The following is a 23861-nucleotide window of genomic DNA, read 5'->3' on the forward strand; positions in this document are numbered from 1 at the left end:
GTTTTTATTTAGATAATTCCATCATATATTGATGACGATTGGCTGGTTGGTGTATTTAAGCTGTGTCCCCTAGTGATGACGCCACCTCCAGACGAAGGTATGCTGAAACGCGGGTCGGGGCTGGCGCCATCCTGAACCAAGCGCAACATGGGTAACTGTTCCTTGTCTAATCGACTTTTGTATGTTTCTTATACACTTGCACTTTAATTATTTTTACCTAGCATATGGTCATCTGTATGAACTGTTTATCTGCTGTGGTCTCCTTCCATTTTCCCTGCACTTTTATCCTCTTTTTACCATTTTTATATGTATGGTATTTATGTCTTTTGGAATTGTGTAATAAATTGATATTCCATTATAAGCGGTCTGGTAATTATTTATAGGTGTAATATTTAGTGGTCTACAAAAGGCTTAGTTGTGTACTCTGTGATGAGAGTGACCAGTTAGGGGTGGTGTATCCCATAGTTGTGACAATATTTGGTTTATTGTTACAGGCGCAGGAGAGCGCGATTTCCGCTTCTGGACCGCTCAGATGCCATAGTTACATTTGACCATGGCATCTGAGAAAATAAATGTAAGCGATCAGCCATGGTGCTGATTGCATATATCCGCAGTAGGTCTCTGCTGTTTGAAACAGCAGAAACCAGCAGCTATAGCGCCTGCTGCACAAGCAAGAGGGCACCATCTTTAAAGTGGCGACTTCTGCCATACATATATGGTGGATGTTTCCAAGGGGTTAAGGCAATACACATCTTGTGATGTCTCTTGTCATTTCCCCAAGGGACTGAATTTATGTACGGATACGTTGTATTTTTATTAAGTATTGTTTATATGATGCTGCAGATGCATATGTTTTAACACTATTTCTATTCATACTACTCATTCATTGTACTTTATAGGGTTAGTATGAACTTTCAGTAGACTGTAATGGACGTGATGGATCCGTGAACAAACGTGCTAAAACACTGATGTCTGAATACACACATAGAAACATAGAATGTGTCGGCAGATAAGAACCATTTGGCCCATCTAGTCTGCCCAATATACTGAATACTATGAATAGGCCCTGGCCCTATCTCATATGAAAGATGGCCTTATGTCTATCCCATGCATGCTTAAACTCCTTCACTGTATTTGCAGCTACCACTTCTGCAGGAAGGCTATTCCATGCATCCACTACTCTCTCAGTAATGTAATACTTCCTGATATTACTTTTAAACCTTTGCCCCTCTAATTTAAAACTATGTCCTCTTGTAGCAGTTTTTCTTCTTTTCAATATTCTCTCCTCTTTTACCTTGTTGATTCCCTTTATGTATTTAAAAGTTTCTATCATATCACCTCTGTCTCGTCTTTCTTCCAAGCTATACATGTTAAGGTCCTTTAATCTTTCCTGGTAAGTTTTATCCTACAATCCATGTACCAGTTTAGTAGCTCTTCTCTGAACTCTCTCCAAAGTATCAATATCCTTCTGGAGATATGGTCTCCAGTACTGCGCACAATACTCCAAATGAGGTCTCACTAGTGCTCTGTAGAGCGGCATGAGCACCTCCCTCTTTCTACTAGTAATGCCTCTCCCTATACACCCAAGCATTCTGCTAGCATTTCCTGCTGCTCTATGACATTGTCTGCCTACCTTTAAGTCTTCTAAAATAATGACCCCTAAATCCCTTTCCTCAGATACTGAGGTTAGGACTGTATCACTAATTTTATATTCTGCTCTTGGGTTTTTACGCCCCAGGTGCATTATTTTGCACTTATCCACATTAAATTTTAGTTGCCAGATTTTTGACCATTCCTCTAGTTTTCCTAAATCCTTTTCCATTTGGTGTATCCCTCCAGGAACATCAACCCTGTTACAAATCTTTGTGTCATCAGCAAAAAGATACACCTTACCATCGAGGCCTTTTGCAATTTCGCTGATAAAGATATTAAACAATATGGGTCCCAGAACAGATCCCTGAGGTACCCCACTGGTAACAAGACCTTGGTCTAAATATACTCCATTGACTACAACCCTCTGTTGCCTGTCCCTCAGCCACTGCCTAATCCATTCAACAATGTGAGTCCAAGCCCAAAGACTGCAATTTATTGATAAGCCTTCTGTGTGGGACAGTATCGAAAGGCTTACTGAAGTCTAGATAAGCGATGTCTACTGCACCTCCGCCATCTATTGTTTTAGTCACCCAATCAAAAAAATCAATAAGATTAGTTTGACATGATCTCCCTGAAGTAAACCCATGCTGTTTTTCATCTTTCAATCCATGGGATTTTAGATGTTCCACAATCCTCTCCTTAAGTATGGTTTCCATTAATTTCCCCACTATTGATGTCAGGCTTACTGGCCTATAGTTGCCCGATTCCTCCCTACTACCTTTCTTGCGAATGGGCACAACATTTGCTAATTTCCAATCTTCTGGGACGACTCCTGTTGCCAGTGATTGGTTAAATAAATCTGTTAATGGTTTTGCTAGTTCACCGCTGAGCTCTTTTAATAGCTTTGGGTGTATCCCATCAGGCCCCTGTGACTTATTTGTACTGATTTTAGACAGCTGACTTAGAAGAACCTCTTCCTCTGTAAAGACACATGCATCAAAAGATTCATTAGTCTTCTTTCCTAACTGAGGTCCTTTTCCTTCATTTTCCTTTGTAAAGACTGAACAGAAGTATTCATTGAGGCAGTCAGCTAGTTCTTTATCTTCTTCCATATACCTTCCTTCTTTTGTTTTTAATTTTGTAATTCCTTGTTTTAGTTTCCTTTTTTCATTTATGTATCTGAAGAATGCCTTATCGCCTTTTTTCCCTGACTGAGCTAATTTCTCTTCTGCCTGTGCTTTAGAAGCTTTTATAACTTGTTTGGCCTCTCTCTGCCTAATCTTGTAAATTAGCCTGTCACCCTCGTTTTTTTTTTTTTATAATTCCTAAATGCTATCTTTTTGTTTTTAATGATTTTGGCCACTTCTGCTGAGTACCACAGTGGTCTTTTCCTTTTTTTGCTTTTACTGACAAGCCTAATGCAATTTTCTAATAGAAGAATATGTGGATAGCTCACTACCCTCCTCAGTAAGGTAGGGGTGCTCTAGCCGAAAGACTGCTCACTCAATCAGTACAAAGAGATAAATAAAATGGGAAAAAGACGGCTGTTTTCTGTTGCCTTCAAACATTAAAATGAATAGGGACGTGTGCTGTCCACGGAGAACACGTTCAGCACACGTCCGTGAAACAGTGACGTGTGAATGAGCCTTAAGGATAATATGTTTCATCTGATTCTGAAACACTTGCCTGTGTCTACTGTGTGTATGTCTACTGTATTTAATAAGATGAAATAAAGGATTGTTTATATGGAAGAGAGCAGAGGAATATTCCTCTGTTGTTTTGGAAATGTGGTGTTGAAGCTGACATTTCCTCTGGAAGCTCTATCCATGCGGACTTTATAGCGACCAACATTGTGGGAGATGTGCTTTGTGCCTTGAAGCCTGAGGTGACAGTAGTCCTCCTACTCTTCCTCGTTTCAGCCCCAGAAAAGATTTACAGTTGAATCATCTCTGTCTTCCCTGCCCCTCCTAGTGGGCACCTTCTTACATTTCAGCCATTCTTATGTGACAAAGAACTTCCTTCTGCACCACTTTATCCGCAATGTTCCAGCTCTCTGATATGTCAACCTTGCATGTACTAGAGCATCTGTTCGATCAGTGTACAGAAGTGAATAATTTTGTCATGCATCAGACCCTCGTCCCAGCAGGAAGCTTGTTTTGAGGTCAGGCAGTGGCAGCTCATCAGAGACACATGTAGTGTACGGGAACTGTAATACCCGTCACTACCAAAGTGTCACTTGGTGTGCTGTCGTCCCTCCTAATTATGGAGAAGTTGGTATATGTCAGTTTTATAAAATGTCATGTAATGCAATGCTATGTGTTTCCCTGTTACTATGACACTTGCATGTACAGGCTTGCTAGGGGTGTCATTCCAGCTTCTAGTCGCTAGAGGGAGCTAGGGAGCCCTAGTTTATATAAGGCCCAGACAGGGAAGCAAAAGTCAGTCTAGACCACAGTTCAGAAGTTTCTATAGCCTGAGGAAGTGTCCAGAAGTTGAGAGAGACAGAGAAGCAAAGATCAGGAAAGCAAGAGGTACTCAGAAAGACAGAGGAGGTACTGATTAAAGCTATAGCCAAGGATATAAAGCCAGAACTAGGTTAATGGGCCTTGGTGAAGATTTCTATATTCCAGGATCAGACAGAATTAGAGTGCAAGCTCCTGTGCTGCAAGTCCTGTGTTCAACACTCTGTAATCACCTTGCTGTAACTGAATTGCCTGCATCGACCGAATTGCAAAATCGACTGTATGCCAAGGAACTGCGATTCCAATATTGTCTCTGCTTGAAAACTACTAAAGTTGGAGTTCTGTTTTAATACTACGTTTCCTCAATTTATTCCTGCATCCGCAAACGGCGTGCCACCGTTTACTTGGCACTGGCGTCACGAACTATTTCTACCTATACCTGCCCTTGCAGAGAGTCAGCTGTACCAGGTTAGTGTATATTGCACTACATCACCCAGAAACACCTATTGCACACAACTTGAGTACGCTGCACCTCTCTTTTGGCGTTCACGAACAGGATACGCACGCTTTCTAGTGCAAGAAGCGTGAACTTTGTGCCTTATACAGTTGCCCTGTGACCAAAGTGACAAATTGCCTGTTTATTTAAAGTGGACTTTGTGGACTGAAAATCATACCCAAAGTGTACCAAAAACCTCTAAAAAGCTCAGTGCAGTGTTGCACTACCCAGAGGAAGAAAATCGCCGCATTGGAGTGTGGTTTTGTGGACTTTTTACAATCCTGCTTGCTGTCAGTGAATGGACAGCGTTTTGCTAAAGATGGCCACCGGCTGCCTGGAGTAAAGTTTCCCGCGCCGCTGAGGACATTCGTGGGCGGATCCCTGCAAAGACACAGAGAGTCCCGCCCCTCTTCATCATCGCACCGCCGCGGCCCTGCTTCTCCTGCGTCACCGCGGTCTCAGGACGTCCGGAACCTCGCGAGACTTGACCTGCGCAAGCCCGGCGATACCGGTAAGCACTTGTAACCGGAGGGAAGGGGAGTGTACCGGCCCCTTTAGTCGCCAGCGGCCACCTCTCAATAGACTACCATGTCAGAGCCAGGAGTGCCTGAGCAGCCGGCCCCGGGAGAGCTTGCGGCTCCTAATCATCCTACAGCCCCCAGCATGATGCCCTTTACCATGCCTTACTATTTCGGGGCCCCATGGTTCCCTCGCTACAGGGGGGAGACCCATACCCTAAGGGACTTTAAAGAAAAGTTGCTGGCGCTATTCCGATTGTACCCTATAAATGCCGACCAGCAAATGGAAATCCTGCTAGCGCAGCTGGAGGGAGCTGCCCGCAGGGAGGTATTATCCTGGCCTGCTACTGAGCGGAGTACTCTAGAACAGATATTCACCCGCCTCAGGGCCACTTTTGAAACTAGGACTGCCTCAGAGATAAAGATGCACTTCTTTGGCAAGAGACAGAAGCCCGGTGAGTCCCTCCGTGACTATGCCCTATCACTTCAGGAGGCTTTAGGGGCTGTAATCCAGATAGATCCCAAAGAGGCTGATAACCGGGACCAGACCCTGAGGGAACAATTTATCAACGGGGTGTCTAGTGAACAAATAAGGACCCAGTTAAAGATGCTGTCCGCCCAGCACCCTAACAGTGCCTTTCTGGACTTTAAAGAACTGGCTATAAAAATTCTGGGGTCCACAGTATCTCCTGAGTTGAGCGCCCTATCTGAGTCATCAGCCTGCAAGCCAAAACCGCTTGTCACTAACCGAGCTGAGGCCGGCCAAGCTGTTCAAGTGTCAGCTACCGACACTATTGCCATGCTGACAGAGCAAGTAAATCACCTCACTAAAAGTCTAGAGAAGGTGTGCAGAAAAATAGAGGAATGGGAAAAACCCATAATGACAGAAGAAGAGTTCCTGTCATCTCCTAGGCCGTTCTCACCTCCATACCAAGAGACTCACCCCAGGGATCCTGGGAGGCGTAATAGAGGTCGCAAGAAGCCCGTGTGTACATACTGCAAAAAGGTGGGACACACAGAATCCACGTGCTGGCAGTTAAACGGGCAACCCCTGAGGCTGAGGACCACCCCTCGGGAGGTAGAACACTAGGTCCAGAGGATCCAAATTGGATGCCACGTTATGTAGGACCCCATCCTAAAATCAATATAGAGATCAACGGGGTCCCCTTTGAAGCCCTATTAGATACTGGGTCTCAGGTCACTACTATTCAGATGCCTGCATTTGAAAAGTTCTGGGACACCAACCAGTTGACCCAACCGCCTGACTCCTGGGTGGAAATTATCGCCAGCAATGGCAAACCAGTAAAGGTTCATGGATACTGGGAACCCACCCTGCAGGTGGGAGAAGTAACCCTGCCTCAACAGGGAGTGATCGTAGTACAGGCCGGTGACAGAGGAGGACATCCTGTCATTCTAGGCACCAATGTCTTCAAAAACTGTTATTCAGAAATACTTGCTGTATTACATCAGACTTTGCCCACTGCTTCCTCTGCATCCAGGAGGGTGATTCAAAAGACTATCACTGTGTTAAGTGCCCAGCAGAGGTTTGCTAATGGGAAAGAAGAAATTTGTACTGCCAGGATCCGTGATATTAAGCCTGTGACTTTGCCTCCTAATTCTCAAACTCTTTTGTGGTGTCGTGCTGTTCTGGGAGTCGAAGGCCGAGATTATCCAGCCCTGGTGGAACCACTCCAGATGGAGGATTATCCTTATGTGAGAGCTGCCAAGTGCCTGGTGAACGTCTCCCAAGGTAAAGTACCTGTCCGTCTGATTAATCTGAGTAATCATCCTGTTGCGCTTACTAAGCATTGCCCTGTTGCCCAGCTGTCCCAGGTGTCCTTCCAAGACATCATTCGTCTTCCAGTGACAGAAAAGCCGCCAGCTGCAGACAGCAGATGTTCGCCGGTGACCCAGCCACAAGTGCCCTGGTGGGAAGAGCTCCATGTCGGGGACGAGAATACCCCCCAACGGCAACAAGAAGGGATTATACAGCTTGTCAAGGAGCACCACCAGGCCTTCAGTAAGCATGCCACTGATTATGGAGAGGTGAGTGCCATACAACACACCATACCTACTGGCTCTCATCCTCCTATCAAGGAGAGATACCGACCTTTACCGCCTACTTCATATCAGACTGTAAAGGAAATGATCCAAGAGATGAAGGACTCTAATGTAATCCGGGACAGCCGTAGTCCGTGGGCTGCACCCCTGGTCCTTGTAAAGAAGAAGGACGGTGGTATCCGTTTCTGTGTGGATTATAGGAAAATTAATCAAATAACCCACAAAGATGCATACCCACTGCCCCGCATTGAGGAGTCACTAACTGCTCTGGGCTCCTCTGCCTATTTCTCCACATTGGACTTGACCAGTGGCTACTGGCAAGTACCCATGGCCCCCGAGGATAGGGAAAAGACTGCTTTCACCACTCCCATGGGCCTGTTCGAATTAAATTGTATGCCGTTCGGGCTATGTAATGCTCCAGGAACTTTCCAGAGACTAATGGAACGGTGTTTGGGTCACAAAAACTTCGAAACAGTGCTGCTGTATCTAGATGACGTCATTGTGTACTCAAAAACATATGAGGACCATCTGAAACATTTGGCAGAAGTATTTGAAATCCTTATCAAATATGGCTTGAAGGTAAAGCCATCCAAGTGTCACCTGCTCAAACCTGCAGTAAGATACCTGGGGCATATAGTAAGCGGAGAGGGAGTGCAACCTGACCCTGATAAATTGGCAGCTGTCTGTAATTGGCCGGTTCCTACTACTGTCAAAGAGGTGAGGAGTTTCCTGGGTTTTGCCGGCTACTATAGACGTTTTATCCCCCATTTTGCTCAAATAGCTGATCCTATCCAGGAGCTCTTGAGGGGGCAACCCAAAAAGAGTCCTAGAACTCCTGTGCCCATTGAGTGGAATGAGAAAAGAGAGATAGCGTTCCAATTGCTAAAAAAGAAACTGACCGAGCCTCCAGTGTTAGGTTATCCAGATTATAGCAAGCCCTTCCATCTCTATACTGATGCTAGCAAGCGAGGCCTGGGAGCTGTGTTAGCCCAGATCCAAGAGGGAAAAGAGAGAGTGATAGCATATGCAAGCCGCTCCCTGAAAGGAGCTGAGAAAAATGACCAGAATTATAGTTCCTTCAAACTAGAGTTCCTGGCATTAGTGTGGGCGGTGACAGAAAAATTCAAGGATTATCTAGCCGCCACCCCGTTCATTGCATTCACTGACAATAACCCTCTGGCACATCTCAATACAGCTAGATTGGGGGCCTTGGAGCAAAGATGGGCCTCTCGCCTTGCCAACTATAATTTCCCTGTAAAGTATCGTGCTGGACGTACTAATGATAACGCTGATGCTTTATCCAGGCTTCCCACAGAGACAGCTCCTGATGATGTGCGAGATGCTTGGGAAGATGTAGAGATGCCGGCTTTCTATAACAAATTTGCTCAACAGGATCAGGCTCGAGCTACCAATAACAGAGCTGCAGTTCCTTCACCCTCCAGTAGGCCTGAACCTAAAGAAGAAAGGTGGGTGAAACTACAGTCTGAAAGTAGAGTGCTGGGTGAGTTGTTGGACTTCATTACTAGTGGCAGAGCCCCTGAGAGGATCCGGCGTAAGAGTGCAGATCCTGAGCTCATCAAACTGTGGAGACAGCGCCATCAACTCTTCATACAAAAGGGCCTATTGCTACGGAGAAGCCTAGACCCAGTGTCCAACGAAAGAGTACACCAGATTCTCATACCCCGACGAGATGCAGGTATGGTGTTGGAGATGTACCACAATCAATCCGGTCACTTTGGGGTCCAAAAGACTGAGGCTACTATCCGCCAGCGGTTTTACTGGGTGGGCATGAGAGAAGACATGGAGAAGTGGTGTCGGGAGTGTGTAGCCTGTGCCTTAAAACGAAGTGAGCACCATGATCAGAGGGCACCACTGAGACCCATTGTAAGTACCCGTCCTCTTGAACTTGTCGCCATCGACCATGTAAAACTGGAGCCTAGTCGCTCAGGGTATGCTTATGCCATGACTATTATTGATCATTTCACAAAGTTTGTTGTAGCAGTGCCTGTGAGGGACCAGACAGCCAAGACTACAGCCGAAATGTTTTGGAAGCACTTCCTCCTGCCCTATGGATGTCCAGAAAAGATCCTCACCGATCAAGGACCTGCTTTTGAGTCCCATCTGTTCCATGAACTGTGCCGCTTACACAACTGTAAGAAGATCCGGACGACGGCCTACCATCCTCAAGGTAACGGATTATGTGAAAAAATGAATCAGACCTTGATAGAGATGCTGAGGGCCGTGCCTCCTGAAAACAGAGGAGATTGGCCCAGTCTGTTGCCACAGCTCATGTTCACATACAATCATACCATACATTGTTCCACCGGGTATACCCCTTTTTACTTGATGTTTGGGCGCCAAGGGACATTGCCTGCTGATCATTCATTGGACATACATGTGCCTGATTGCATTAACCCATTACCTAACACCGACTGGGTTGCTGAGCACCAAAGGCGATTGGATGCAGCCAAAGCCATTGTTCAGGAACGTATGGACCTTGCTAGAGACCGACAGCAGAGAGACTATGATCAGGCAGCCCATGCAGAACCCTTGACCATAGGGGCCGTGGTATGGTTAAAGAATAACCGTCGTACCAGCAAATTGGACAGTAAGTGGGAGCGAAGTCCTTATGTTGTCACTGCAATCCCAAATGTTGGAACTCACACTTATGAGATCACCCGGGAAGACAAGGGATCCCAAATTGTACACCGAAACCGGTTGAAACTCTGCCTGACGCCAGAACCTAGTGCCGAGAGTTCTGGATCAGAATATCCGGTGTCAGAGTCAGCCATACAGCCCGAGGATCCTATGCAGGCTGTTAGTAATCTGAGGTATGACGCTGATCCCATGCATTGGCTTCTGACACCTTGGTTGAACTTGCTGGTGCCTGCTCCGGCACCTACTGTAGCTTCACCTCCAGCAGAGCCGGTTCAAGATGCTCCGGGTCCAGTTCCCCCTCTAGTGGATATTGTTGTTCCAGTTGTTCCTGTTGTTCCAGTTGTTCCTGACCAAGGTCTCACGGATGGAGACCCTCCTGTTGCTCCTCTCTCGTCTACCTCGTTGCTAAGGGGAGACGAGACCCCTGTTTTGAGAAGGTCTACCCGGATGACCAGGGGACGCCCGCCAGTCCGTTTAGGAGACTTTGATTATTCTGGTGGTGTCTCCTCCCAAACAGTTGCCACGGGCAATACCTTACTTGACATTTGTGCGCAAGAATGGACTCCTCCACGTGAGCCCTTGCCTGTGATACACCCACGGGAAACTCCTGGGTAGTTCCGTTATTTTGCTGTTCTATTATGGACTTATTCATTGTCATGGACTATCCTGGTTATAATGTTACGCTGTGCCAGGTCAGCGCCCCCGTTCCATTCATTATCCTGAGAGAAGAGAACGACGCCCCTTGTCACTACCCTTCACTTTTGCCAATTGGACCTGATGTAAATGTAAATGCAGATGAATTACATGTATGTATGCCTGCATGTCTCTATTTTCTATTTCAGGTAGAGATTCCAGTTGGGCGACCCATGATGGAGTACGAGGTCGTACTCAGCTTAAAGCAGTGGGGTATGTAGTGTACGGGAACTGTAATACCCGTCACTACCAAAGTGTCACTTGGTGTGCTGTCGTCCCTCCTAATTATGGAGAAGTTGGTATATGTCAGTTTTATAAAATGTCATGTAATGCAATGCTATGTGTTTCCCTGTTACTATGACACTTGCATGTACAGGCTTGCTAGGGGTGTCATTCCAGCTTCTAGTCGCTAGAGGGAGCTAGGGAGCCCTAGTTTATATAAGGCCCAGACAGGGAAGTAAAAGTCAGTCTAGACCACAGTTCAGAAGTTTCTAGAGCCTGAGGAAGTGTCCAGAAGTTGAGAGAGACAGAGAAGCAAAGATCAGGAAAGCAAGAGGTACTCAGAAAGACAGAGGAGGTACTGATTAAAGCTATAGCCAAGGATATAAAGCCAGAACTAGGTTAATGGGCCTTGGTGAAGATTGCTATATTCCAGGATCAGACAGAATTAGAGTGCAAGCTCCTGTGCTGCAAGTCCTGTGTTCAACACTCTGTAATCACCTTGCTGTAACTGAATTGCCTGCATCGACCGAATTGCAAAATCGACTGTATGCCAAGGAACTGCGATTCCAATATTGTCTCTGCTTGAAAACTACTAAAGTTGGAGTTCTGTTTTAATACTACGTTTCCTCAATTTATTCCTGCATCCGCAAACGGCGTGCCACCGTTTACTTGGCACTGGCGTCACGAACTATTTCTACCTATACCTGCCCTTGCAGAGAGTCAGCTGTACCAGGTTAGTGTATATTGCACTACATCACCCAGAAACACCTATTGCACACAACTTGAGTACGCTGCACACATGCCACTTACTCAGGCCCTTTATGTGGCCACTAAGTGTGGCAGTAGGGATAACTGCGGCGTCTATGATGTCATCCCCCTGATATTTATTTTAGAGCAGAGTAGAAAATGGGATGCACTATTAGTGGGTAAAATAAGGGAGGAGGTGCTTGTGAGAAAACAGCATATATTAAAGAAGAAGAGTGAAGTCAGCAGACGCTGATCCAGCAAGGAATGGTGGAAGAAGAACAGTTTCCTCCTCCTGCTAGCTGCCAAGTAGCTGTTGGGGACCCACACAGAGGAAGTCCCATGGAGGATAAAGTGGAAAAGGATGTTGAGCATGAGGAGCTACCACTGGAGAAGAAGCAGGAGGTGGAGTTGCATATGCAGGAGGACAAGGCTGATGATGATGATGACGACACTGGTCATGATTACCAATCATCTTAGTGGGGGGCAGAGCCAGAAAAAATACTGGATACTCGAGTACACTGGCAAGCAGTATACTTGCTTAATTGCGTACTGACAGGCATATCGTTACCTTGAAGCAATCTGATGATTAATAGATAGCTATGTTTTAGACCCTCTCTATCAAAGCAAAATGGGGAAATGTTTTCCTGTTGCCGAAAGGGAGGCTAAATTGCTTTATTACCAGGATACACTGTTTACACAGCTTGCCTCAGCTTTTGGCGAGCAGATGCATACCACACATGTGTCTGACTAGGAGGCCCCTCTCTGCCCCACTGCTGTGTCACCTCCCTCCCACAAGCAGCAGAAGCCACAGCAGCAGCCAGTTCAGTATCATGATGGAGCAGGTTTTTTTTCATGTCGCATGCCAGGCTGATGCAAATCAGCAAATGAGACATACCATGAGAACAACCAGGTTCAGTCCCACCTGGACTCTGACCTTTCTCAGGCAGATTGGAACAGCGGCCGGAACTGGCCCAGTTTGCTCCCTCTGTACTGTCTTGTCCAGCCTCCAGAGTCATCTCACAGAGGGTTTTCAGCATGACAGGTGGCATCACACCCAAACGGACAAAATTGTCCTCCACTAGTGATGAGCGAGCACCAAAGTGTTCGGGTGTTCGGGTACTCGGTCCGAACACATAGCGATATTCGTGCGCTCGGCCGAGCACCCGAGTAACAGTAACAGCTTTACTTGAATAAACGTTTCTCCAACAGTTTCAGGCTTTATCTTGGTTCCCAGCAGGCGTTAGGCAAACAAATTCAACACTGCTACATCTGTTGCTTTCTGGCTCTGCAGTGCTGACAAGCTTACTGTATACCTTTGATTCTTTCTTTATGCTGCAACTTCTCTCTGTATTCTGTCTCTAGATTAATACCAGGGAATCTATACCTCCTGGCTTCAGAGGCTTCAGGCTTTGGCTTCTGTGTCCAGCAGAGCTGAAGGTGCTCTAGCTGGCTTAGACAGGACACATCCAGCAGGGACATGGACCTGCTTCCTTCCCCAAGCAGGGGGTACTCTCTACTGACCTCTAACTAACTAAATTCCTCCTTAGAGGGAGAGAAGAGAATGGAAAGAAGGCTCCATCCTCTGAAAATGTAGCTCTGCCATGCTTGCTGCCACCTTCTGGTGAACCAGGTGCATTACATGAACAATAACAGTTGCATAGAAATAGCAATGCACATTGTAGTATACTGAAATGAATGCATAAGATGACACTGTGTTAGCCCATAGAAGACAGTAGAGAAGTGCAGAGTGCTAATGGCACTCTGGGTTATTACATTTGGACACTGCACAGTACCACTTCTACTGTCCTGTATACTGGGTGTAATCATCAGTATCTTCCCCTAGGTCTCTTTCACACGACCACTTTTTTTTTCCGTATAGGGTCCGTATACAGAACCATTCATTTCAATGGTTCCGCAAAAAAAACGGAATGTACTCTGTATGCATTCCATTTCCGTATTTCCATTTTTCCGTTCCGTTGAAATATAGAACATGTCCTATTATTGCCCGCAAATCACGTTCCGTGGCTCTATTTTGCAAAAAAAGGAACACATACGGAAATGCATCCGTATGTCCTCCGTATCCGTTCCGTTTTTGCGGAACCATCTATTGAAAATGTTATGCCCAGCCTAATTTTTTCTATGTAATTACTGTATACTCTATAAATGCCATACGGAAAAATGGAACGGACAAATCGAACAGAAACAAAAAACGGAACAACGGATCCGTGACAAACAGACCGCAAAACACTGAAAAAGCCATACGATCATGTGAAAGAGGCCTTATTCTGTATGCATGGACACTGCACAGTACCACTTCTCTTGTCCTCTATATTGGGTGTAATTCTCAGTATCTGCTCTTATTCTGTATACACTCACCTAAAGAATTATTAGGAACACCATACTAATACGGTGTTGGACCCTCTTTTGCCTTCAGAACTGCCTTAATTCTACGTGGCATTGATTCAACAAGGTGCTGATAGCATTCTTTAGAAATGTTGGCCCATATTGATAGGATAGCACCTTGCAGTTGATGGAGATTTGAGGGATGCACATCCAGGGCACGAAGCTCCTGTTCCACCACATCCCAAAGATGCTCTATTGGGTTGAGATCTGGTGACTGTGGGGGCCATTTTAGAACTGTGAACTCATTGTCATGTTCAAGAAACCAATTTGAAATGATTCGAGCTTTGTGACATGGTGCATTATCCTGCTGGAAGTAGCCATCAGAGGATGGATACATGTTCTCATTCTGTTTACGCCAAATTCGGACTCTACCATTTGAATGTCTCAACAGAAATCGAGACTCATCAGACCAGGCAACATTTTTCCAGTCTTCAACAGTCCAATTTTGGTGAGCTCACCTTTCTTTCCCATTCTGACATTCAGTTTGGAGTTCAGGAGATTCTCTTGACCAGGACCACACCCCTAAATGCATTGAAGCAACTGCCATGTGATTGGTTGACTAGATAATTGCATTAATGAGAAATACAGGGAGTGCAGAATTATTAGGCAAGTTGTATTTTTGAGGATTAATTTTATTATTGAACAACAACCATGTTCTCAATGAACCCAAAAAACTCATTAATATCAAAGCTGAATATTTTTGGAAGTAGTTTTTAGTTTGTTTTTAGTTTTAGCTATTTTAGGGGGATATCTGTGTGTGCAGGTGACTATTACTGTGCATAATTATTAGGCAACTTAACAAAAAACAAATATATACCCATTTCAATTATTTATTTTTACCAGTGAAACCAATATAACATCTCAACATTCACAAATATACATTTCTGACATTCAAAAACAAAACTAAAACAAATCAGTGACCAATATAGCCACCTTTCTTTGCAAGGACACTCAAAAGCCTGCCATCCATGGATTCTGTCAGTGTTTTGATCTGTTCACCATCAACATTGCGTGCAGCAGCAACCACAGCCTCCCAGACACTGTTCAGAGAGGTGTACTGTTTTCCCTCCTTGTAAATCTCACATTTGATGATGGACCACAGGTTCTCAATGGGGTTCAGATCAGGTGAACAAGGAGGCCATGTCATTAGATTTTCTTCTTTTATACCCTTTCTTGCCAGCCACGCTGCGGAGTACTTGGACGCGTGTGATGGAGCATTGTCCTGCATGAAAATCATGTTTTTCTTGAAGGATGCAGACTTCTTCCTGTACCACTGCTTGAAGAAGGTGTCTTCCAGAAACTGGCAGTAGGACTGGGAGTTGAGCTTGACTCCATCCTCAACCCGAAAAGGCCCCACAAGCTCATCTTTGATGATACCAGCCCAAACCAGTACTCCACCTCCACCTTGCTGGCGTCTGAGTCGGACTGGAGCTCTCTGCCCTTTACCAATCCAGCCACGGGCCCATCCATCTGGCCCATCAAGACTCACTCTCATTTCATCAGTCCATAAAACCTTAGAAAAATCAGTCTTGAGATATTTCTTGGCCCAGTCTTGACGTTTCAGCTTGTGTGTCTTGTTCAGTGGTGGTCGTCTTTCAGCCTTTCTTACCTTGGCCATGTCTCTGAGTATTGCACACCTTGTGCTTTTGGGCACTCCAGTGATGTTGCAGCTCTGAAATATGGCCAAACTGGTGGCAAGTGGCATCTTGGCAGCTGCACGCTTGACTTTTCTCAGTTCATGGGCAGTTATTTTGCGCCTTGGTTTTTCCACACGCTTCTTGCGACCCTGTTGACTATTTTGAATGAAACGCTTGATTGTTCGATGATCACGCTTCAGAAGCTTTGCAATTTTAAGAGTGCTGCATCCCTCTGCAAGATATCTCACTATTTTTGACTTTTCTGAGCCTGTCAAGTCCTTCTTTTGACCCATTTTGCCAAAGGAAAGGAAGTTGCCTAATAATTATGCACACCTAATATAGGGTGTTGATGTCATTAGACCACACCCCTTCTCATTACAGAGATGCACATCACCTAATATGCTTAATTGGTAGTAGGCTTTCGAGCCTATACAGCTTGGAGTAAGACAACATGCATAAAGAGGATGATGTGGTCAAAATACTCATTTGCCTAATAATTCTGCCATTTGTAAATTTACAGACAGGCCACAATCAGGTGATTTGTTTCCTGCCCTCTAAAGCGTCCAACAGAAAAACAAACAAACAAAAAACCCTCTCCTTGATTTGTTTTTCAAGTTTGCACTATGCTTGTGCCAATACATGACATGCGCAGTGCAAATCGCATACCTCCTTTTCTGCAACCAGGGCTCTGAGGAAGTGGTCTGAATTAAAGGGACTGTTCAGAAGTTTGTCGCCGGGTTCTGCCCAGTTTCTTTTACTACTGAGAGGCCTCTTTAATTTTGGAATCTTTGTGATTCAAGGCATTATGTTGAGGCTGTGATGTGGGGCCACGGTCTTTAAAATAGGCCAGAATGTAGGTTTAAATATTTTGCGCTGTTCATAACTTTTGGTTCAGTTGTCCAGAAAAAAGTTGATATGATATGGGGTCTGTATTTGTTTTAGTGATTGTACTTATTTCATGTGATAAAGGAGTGGTAGTGGAAGTTAGCAAGTTTATGGGACATACTGTATGGAAATGGGTGGCATATGTTAATATCTCTGCATAACCTAACAGACATTCTGTGCATCCGAAAATATACCTGATGCAACTAGTGGAAAATAATGAATGATGGTGTGTGGATGGTGTGTATATTAGTGTTTGTATATGCTGTATACTGTATGTGTGTATATGCTATATGTGTGTGTTTGTGTGTGTGTATGCTATATGTATGTGTGTATGTGTGTGTATTTACTGTATGTGCAGTTTTCTATCTGTATGGCAAATGTGCCAGGTCTTGTTGGTGGCATTGTGTACCTTTGACTAGGGTACCCCAAGGAAACCCAAGATTTTGAGGTATTCTAGTTGGGAAACGAGGCATATAATCATGTTTGATCATGCTGTGAAAGATGTTGGTGTGATGAGTGTAAAGGATTGCAGGGCAGAACTGGTGGAGTACAGATGGCACTGGGGATTGACTGTATATTTGAAAAGGTCATCCAATTTATGATCATAAGGCATGCAAACAGTAAACAAAATGCATAATGTAATGTGTGAAACAGAATGCCAAAATCTACAGCTAAATGGAATGCTATGCAATGTATGTATGTAAGGTAAAGTATGTAAGGTATTGTAACCTTAAGCAAAAAAAAAAAAAGGCAGCACTCACTATATAACAATAACGTAACATTTTACATAGCTATACACTGCAATTATCTAGTCAACCAATCACATGGCAGTTGCTTCAATGCAATTAGGGGTGTGGTCCTGGTCAAGACAATCTCCTGAACTCCAAACTGAATGTCAGAATGGGAAAGAAAGGTGATTTAAGCAATTTTGAGCGTGGCATGGTTGTTGGTGCCAGACGGGCCGGTCTGAGTATTTCACAATCTGCTCAGTTACTGGGATTTTCACGCACAACCATTTCTAGGGTTTACAAAGAATGGTGTGAAAAGGGAAAAACATCCAGTATGCGGCAGTCCTGTGGGCAAAAATGCCTTGTGGATGTTAGAGGTCAGAGGAGAATGGGCCGACTGATTCAAGCTGATAGAAGAGCAATGTTGACTGAAATAACCACTCGTTACAACCGAGATATGCAGCAAAGCATTTGTGAAGCCACAACATGCACAACCTTGAGGCGGATGGGCTACATCAGCAGAAGACCCCACCTGGCACCATTCATCTCCACTACAAATAGGAAAAAGAGGCTACAATTTGCACGAGCTCACCAAAATTGGACTGTTGAAGACTGGAAAAATGTTGCCTGGTCTGATGAGTCTCGATTTCTGTTGAGACATTCAAATGGTAGAGTCCGAATTTGGCGTAAACAGAATGAGAACATGTATCCATCCTCCGATGGCTACTTCCAGCGGGATAATGCACCATGTCACAAAGCTCGAATCATTTCAAATTGGTTTCTTGAACATGACAATGAGTTCACTGTACTAAAATGGCCCCCACAGTCACCAGATCTCAACCCAATAGAGCATCTTTGGGATGTGGTGGAACGGGAGCTTCGTGCCCTGGATGTGCATCCCTCAAATCTCCATCAACTGCAAGATGCTATCCTATCAATATGGGCCAACATTTCTAAAGAATGCTATCAGCACCTTGTTGAATCAATGCCACGTAGAATTAAGGCAGTTCTGAAGGCAAAAGGGGGACCAACACCGTATTAGTATGGTGTTCCTAATAATTCTTTAGGTGAGTGTATAGTGTGGACAGTTGAAAAGAACAGTTCATCTATTTCCAACCAGGTATGGGTGGGAATAGCAATTAAGAACTTTTACACATTTTCATAAGCATTAATGTTATTTAATTCTAGGAATTAGGCCTCATGCATACGACCATTACGTTTTTTTGCGGTCCGCAGATCCACAAAAAATGGAAGCCATCCGTGTGCCTTCCGCAATTTGTGGAACGGAACGGGCGGCCCATTGTAGAAATGCCTATTCTTGTCTGCAAAACGGACAAGAATAGGACATGCTATATTTTTTTTGCGGGGCCATGGAACGGAGCAACGGATGCGGACAGCACACGGAGTGCTGTCCGCATCTTTTGCAGCCCCATTGAAGTGAATGGGTCCGCACCCGAGCCGCAAAAACTGCGGCTCGGATGCGGCCCGAAAAACGTGTGCATGAGGCCTAAATCTAAGTCTCAGGTAGACTATTCCACAGTAGAGATGTCCCAAACTATTCGCCGGCGAATAGTTCCCGGCGAACATCGCTTGTTCGCGTTCGCCGTGGCTGGCGAACATATGCGATGTTTGGTCCGCCCCCTATTCGTCATCATTGTGTAAACTTTGACCCTGTACCTCACAGTCAGCAGACACATTCCAGCCAATCAGCATCATACCCTCCCTCCCAGACCCTCCCACCTCTTGGACAGCATTCATTTTAGATTCATTCGGAAGCTGCAGTGTCACAAATTTGACTAAGTTATAATCGCAATGCGATTAATACAGGTTATATTAATCGCATTGCGAATTCAACTTAGAGCTGGGTTCCTAATGGTTGGCGTTGCTATGGCTGGTGTCACCGATGCGGTAGAAAATTGTGTCACCCCTCCCCCCCCCCCCCCGAAGCCATAATAAAGAGATAAAGAGAAAAAAAAAGAAGTCACTAAGTCAGCTCCAATCAGATATCTGCATAGACCCAGAGTCTTGGTCTATGTGCAGATATCTGATTGGAGCTGACTTCTTTTTTTCTCTTTTGCACATAAACGTTTAAACTATATTCCTTAGTAAAAATGACCAGTCCACACCATGTGGGTCTATATTTATGATGGCCCCCCTGAGCAAAGATTAGTAAATGTGGCCGGGTGGCCCCAGCCCACAGTTCAACCCAACCCCTTATGTCTCCTGGCCTGGGGCCATTTCTATAATAATCCACCAGTAATTTATGAATGGGGTTAGGTTATGAACTTATTATTATTGGGGTATTATTAAAATAATTTGGTCTATAAAGTCAGAGCCGCTCTACCTACCTCCTCCTCCCGGCACCAGAGACTCCTGCAGGGCAGCTGACGCGGCGCCCCACCACTCACCAGGCTGCAGTGAGTCACACCCCTGTCCCCCTTTACCACGTGACGGCGTGACGTGCTTGCTTGCTTGCAAAGTTTAGAAGTTGAACTTGTGAGTGAGAACTCCTGCGCCGGCGGGCCGCGGGTGACACCCCATCAGACTGGTGTCACCTGGTGCGGCCCGTACCCACCGCACCCCTCTCGCAACGCCACTGGATCTAAGTTGTAATCGCAATGCGATTAATACAGGTTATATTAATCGCATTGCGCTTACAACTTAGATCTGAGTTCCCAATGGTTGTATTGCTAGAATTGACGAATATAGCACTATATTCTCAATCTTTGTTATATTCTAGCAATACAACCATTAGGAACTCAGATCTAAGTTGTAATCGCAATGCGATTAATACAGGTTATATTAATCGCATTGCGAATTTAACTTACCACACTCTGCGTCAACTACGTAATTTTTCATGGGAGTTTTGCCATGGCTCCCCCTCCGGCATGCCACACCACTAATAGTTGTCTTGTGGACAGATTCTCCCACCTGAGCTGTGGATATCTTCTCAAATTAGTGCTCTCCTTGCCTGGGCGGTCAGTTTAGGTGGATGGCCATGTCTTGGTAGGTTTGAAGTTTGTAACAGCGGCTGCTGTACGCCGCTGTTGCCCCACTTGTCGCAGCGGTCCCGGGCGCTGCACTCAGTGGTGACCTGTGGCCGGTGTTTCCCATTTCACCTCTGTGATCCTGGGCTCTGTTTCTGTAAGTGTTATTGCTTTTGAGGATTCAGCTCCACAGCTTCCACTCAGCCCTGGACACAGCATGAGTTCGGCTGGTTTCGTGCTACACTGCTCTAAGGGCACAGCGCATCACTCCCTGGGCTGTGTGGGCTAGGTCAGGTGACCTCGCTGACCAACTCTCTCTCTCCTGCATGTATTTAGGTGGCTAAGCCCCCTTCCCAGATGCCTCAGTCCTTGAGTTTGCTGGTTCCTGATACTCTTGTGTGCTCCTGATCTATACTTCGTTCCTGGACTCTGCTTATCGTCTGATCCCTGCCTGCTTGTCTTGTCTCTCCTGTTGCCGATCCAGATTTCCTAACCATACCTGTGCCGCCTGCCCTGAACTATTGCCTGTCTGACCACGTCTCTGCCTCATCCTTCGGTCCTGCATCATTGCTCCCGGTAATGTCTCTGCCCACCTGACTATGCTTGAACTTCTGGTACCTACTCAGGTACCTCCTGTTCCGCCTGGACCAGCTGCCACTGACTCAGGGCTCAAGTCTCAAGTCTATTCTCACCATCTGAGGCTCTAGTGAAAACCAGGTAGTTGCTTAGACACGCCCCTCCAGAGTATAGCCAGTCAGTGGCACAGTGGGTTCACACCCGCTGATCCGTGACACAGTTATGCTATACTCCTTCCATTTTCGGGTGTTCAGAGCTTGGGATTAGGCTGCTATTTCTGCCTTTGAGCGTGGAGTGTTAAGGTCAGTCTGTTCTGCCTTGTCTTGTAGGTGTTTCACCCTTCTGCTCTGTGTAGTCTGTCTGTCTACGTTTGTCTTGCCAGGTTTTACCCTTCGCTGCTGACCCAAGGGGTTCTACCATCTACACCTCGGTGTGATCCACCTGGTTCTGTGTTGTCTTCTGGCCCTGTATCTTGCCTTATATCTGTCCTGTATCTGTATAGCCTAGCAGAGCTTATCTGCGTCTGATCTCTGTATCTGTATAGAATAGCAGAGGTTATCTGCGTCTGATCTCTGTATTTGTATAGCCTAGCAGAGCTTATCTGCGTCTGATCTATGCTCCTGTTATTGTCTGTCTGGCAGTCCTTACTGCTTCTGGTGTTCCGTTCATGTCTGTCCATGTCAGCCTTCGGAAGAGGGTTCCTGTGTTCCCCAGAGGGGGAATGCCCTTTCTCTGTTCTGCGTATCTCTGCCAAGCGCTTAGCTTCTATTGCTTCTATTGCTTGCGGTCCAGGTAACTGCTTCTGTCGCTGCTCTGCCTGTTCTGTGCAGTTTTTCCTCGGGCCGCCTTGCTTGTATGGTGCTTGGGGCGCAGGTACCTTGCTCTGCCTCTGTTCCGTTCTTCCTGCCTGTCTGTGGACTCACTGTACTGTCGGTACATAGAAACATAGAATGTGTCGGCAGATAAGAACCATTTGGCCCATCTAGTCTGCCCAATATACTGAATACTATGAATAGCCCCTGGCCCTATTTTATATGAAGGATGGCCTTATGCCTATCCCATGCATGGTTAAACTCCTTTACTGTATTTGCAGCTACCACTTCTGCAGGAAGGCTATTCCATGCATCCACTACTCTCTCAGTAAAGTAATACTTCCTGATATTACTTTTAAACCTTTGCCCCTCTAATTTAAAACTATGTCCTCTTGTAGCAGTTTTTCTTCTTTTAAATATTCTCTCCTCTTTTACCTTGTTGATTCCCTTTATGTATTTAAAAGTTTCTATCATATTCCCTATGTCTCATTTTTCACCTTGTCTGGTATCTCGTCTGGTATCTCCTTGTCTGGTATCTCCTTGCCGCCTGATCCTTCTGCCACTGACTTGGTTTACACCCTGGAGTAGCCCCTGGCAACTACCCTAATGGCCTAAGCCTATCCTCACCATCTGAGACTCTAGTGAAGACCAGGTAGCTGCTTAGTTACGCCCCTCCAGAGTATTGCTAGGCAGTGCTGCAGTGGGTTCACACCCACTGATCCATTTTAGTACATCTGTTATAGTCATTGTCACGTGTCTTGGTTCCTTTGTTATAAGTTATGTGTTCTATGGTCCTTGGCCTGTTGCCTTGTCATGCTCGTATGTCATCCCGGAGGTCCCCCACGGGACATCCTGCTCGTGACACCACCCCCCTTTCCCTGCTCTGTATTTGCCATGACCACCACTATTGTGGCTACAGGTGCCACTATTACCACCACCAACACACCAACCTCCTTCTCAGGGGAGTCTAAACAAAGTGTCAGGAATCATCCTGCTATGTCTGTTTAGTTCAGATTGTCTTGCCCTCAAGTTTTCCCTCAGTTAAGATGGTGGATTGTGTCTCAGCTGGGTGCCATCTTACTTCCTGTTCCACCTTTAAAGAGTATTGTGTTTGAGCTCCTGCATGTGCGGTCCTCTCGCTTGGAACTTGCTCTCCAGTTTGTTCCTCCTCCTTGCGGTTTACCCTGCTACAGGGCTGGTGCAAGGATTTTTGCCAACACAAGCGAAGCTACATTTTGGTGCCCCCCCCCCCCCTCAGCTTACCTGGCCCTGGTCCTGTCTGCATCAGCTGGCTTCTCCTCTGTGTGGTCCTGGTATCTTCGCTCTGCTTCAGACAATTACTGGTTTGAGGACCGTATTTTTCGCCCTATAAGATGCACCGGCCCATAAGACGCACCTAGGTTTTAGAGGAGGATAATAAGAAAAAAAAAATTTCCATTAAACCTCAGGTCAGACCAGCAATCAGACCCCCAATGTTAATCAGACCTCAGATCATACCCCCAATGCCTCAGATCAGCCCCCTATGTCAGCCATGAGCCCCCCATTTCACTCATTATGCCCTTATGTCAGCCATCATGCCCCCATGTCAGCCATCATGCCCCCATGTCAGCCATAAGCCCCCATGTCACATTTCTCCCCCTCAAGGCCTCCATGTCACATGTCTCCCCCTCCATGTCACATTTCACCCCCTTAATGTCACATTTCTCACCCCTCCATGTCACATTTCTACCCCTCCATGTCAAATCACCTATGTCACATCAACCCTCACATTTCTCCCCCTCCATCCATGTTGTCACATTTCTCCCCCCTCCACCTATGTTGCCACATTTCTCCCCCTCTATCCATGTTGTCACATTTCTCCCCCATTCCATCCATGTTGTCACATTTCTCCCACCTCCATCCATGTTGTCACATTTCTACCCCTCCATCCATGTTGCCACATTTCTCCACCCTCCATCCATGTTGTCACATTTCTCCCCCATTCCATCCATGTTGCCACATTTCTCCCCCTCAATCCATGTTGTCACATTTCTCCCCTCCATCCAAGTTGTCGCATTTCTCCCCCTCCATCCACGTTGTCACATTTCTCCACCCTCCATCCACGTTGTCACATTTCTCCCCCTCCATCCACGTTGCCACATTTCTCCCCCTCCCTCCACGTTGCCACATTTCTCCCCCTCCATCCACGTTGCCACATTTCTCCCCCTCCATCCACGTTGCCACATTTCTCCCCCTCCATCCACGTTGCCACATTTCTCCCCCTCCATCCACGTTGCCACATTTCTCCCCCTCCATCCATGTTGCCCCATTTCTCCCCCTCCATCCATGTTGCCACATTTCTCCCCCTCCATCCACGTTGCCACATTTCTCCCCCTCCATCCAC

This window comes from Bufo bufo, chromosome 3 (assembly GCF_905171765.1).
Source record: "Bufo bufo chromosome 3, aBufBuf1.1, whole genome shotgun sequence".
In the NCBI taxonomy this organism is placed as follows: domain Eukaryota; kingdom Metazoa; phylum Chordata; class Amphibia; order Anura; family Bufonidae; genus Bufo; species Bufo bufo.